Genomic DNA, 2,284 nt, shown 5'->3' with positions numbered 1-2,284 from the left:
ACTAGTAATATTTAAAACACAAGCATCATTTTGCATGGTTGCTATTCATGAAATCATAATATGGGTTGGGTTGGAAAGGACCTTAAAGACCATCAGTTCCAACACTCTGCCATGGGTAAAGACACCTTCCATTAGCCCAGGCTGATCCAAGCCCCATCCAACCTGGCCTTGAACATTTCCAGGGATGAAACATCCACAGCTTCTCTGGGTAACCTGTTCCAGTGTCTACTGTTACAAGTATATTTCTCTAACAGGCCATATGAGCTTCAAACTTTGCCAAAGGTACCTGGAGAGAAGTTTCTCTCCAGGGTTTGATGGCATCCTGGACAAAGCCTCTGAATTCCACCTTGTCAACATGCCATAAACCACATGACTGCTCCACAAGTGAACCAAGAATGAAAGAGTTGTCATGGTTAAAGGTTCTCCAAGCTTTGTGAGCAAACCCAAGAAATGCCCAGGCTGCCAGTGCAGACTCCAGGGCAGAGCTGATGGAGAGAGGGATGGAAAGGCAAAACCAGGCTGAACTTCCGAGCAGGGGCAGAACATTTCAGAGAACAGAAGTATGAAGTTTGCCCCACAGAGCTTCCAAAACTTGAAAAGACACAAAATCAAAGGGCAAAACCTTTGTGTTTAAGGGTCTGGAGAGAAACTATGAGGATCCTGCAATGGAAGAAAATGAAGGGAAGGAGGAGCCCTGCACTGCAGAAAAAGGAGTGTATTTGAATATTTTCTGTACGCAACAACTTGAAGGAGAGAGTACTTCTCATAAACTAATACAATTATTTTAATTAAAAAATCCTTAAAATATTAATGGAAGGCATCTGAACACTGAGTTAATTATAGCTGTGCCGCTCACACAGCTGTAGTTTTGGCTCTGTCAGGATTTCCATTATGAATGCTGGTTTTTGAGAGGTAATAACTCAGTCAGCCACAATTTCCTAATGGGCAAAACTTTGTGCTGAAGTTCTCAGCAAGGGAGTTAATTTTTTTCCTTTGTTGCCCATATTTCTTGATTGATTTGGTTCTTTTTAGGTATGGAAAGAGATGTGTTTTTAATGATTGGAGAGATGGCTAAATGGATCAAGGCTAACACAGTTCCAGGGCATGCAGCTTCCCTTTGCTATCTCGTAGTGAGTATTGGAGGCTTTGTGGATGTAGAAATTGGGAAAGGAAGATATCGCAGCCAAGGTACAAGTGGGACCGATCCCAGACATCCAGCTCAACCAGCAGCAGTACGAGTGGGGTTAGAACACCAGGATTGGGAGTCCAGTTTCCAACAGGGATGGGTCACTGCAGAGGGTTTACCTGGGTACAGGAGACAGAATCTGGGATCACCTCAAGCAACATCGCCAAGCACTGGCTCTCCATTGAGAAATGAAGTAATAGCACTGAATATCTTTGTAGGGTACTCTGTAGACTCTTTGGCACAAATCTTACTCCTCTCAGGAGCGAACTATACCTTTTATCACTTGTGTTAACATTTTTATTGATTTTTTTCCTTAGGAAATTAAAATCAAAGTCTTTAGCAAATAACACCTCACACATATGGAGGAGAAACTGTCAGTATCTGTCAGTAAATTTCATCAGGAAACATCTTCTATGTGTTTATTTTTTGTTTCACATAAGTTTCATTCACTTCAGACCAAGGAGATTAGTTGTTTTCTCATTAAAAAAATACAGAACTCAAATTTATGTCACTCCTAACAGCAGAATTTGCTGATAAATATCAGAATTGGGTTTTTTTTTGTTTAAACTCAGCCGTTAAGCCACTTTCATTCTGGTGAGAGATCTGGCTTGCATACACCATATTGGTGTGAAAATTACCCTAAATATGAATGCAACAGCATTGCTTGCAGGCTAATGGCTAATATTGTATGCACTGGAAAAAAAAAATCATTGCCTGCATGTTTACTATGTCATTTGTGTTAGTTCTGCTGGCTGACTTTCATAGCATGTTACAGCTGCTGGGGGAGAGGGGGAACCAGAGGAGATGCACAGAATTTTAGTGCAAAGCATCATTCTATATCCACACAATGCTGCTACCCTACACTTTGCAAAGACAGGCTAATATTGTATGCACTGGAAAAAAAAAATCATTGCCTGCATGTTTACTATGTCATTTGTGTTAGTTCTGCTGGCTGACTTTCATAGCATGTTACAGCTGCTGGGGGAGAGGGGGAACCAGAGGAGATGCACAGAATTTTAGTGCAAAGCATCATTCTATATCCACACAATGCTGCTACCCTACACTTTGCAAAGACATCTGCCAGCAGGAGGCATTCCT

The sequence above is a fragment of the Acanthisitta chloris genome, unplaced genomic scaffold (genome assembly GCF_000695815.1).
Source record: "Acanthisitta chloris isolate BGI_N310 unplaced genomic scaffold, ASM69581v1 scaffold9392, whole genome shotgun sequence".
Lineage (NCBI taxonomy): Eukaryota > Metazoa > Chordata > Aves > Passeriformes > Acanthisittidae > Acanthisitta > Acanthisitta chloris.
This window is presented reverse-complemented; position numbering follows the sequence as displayed.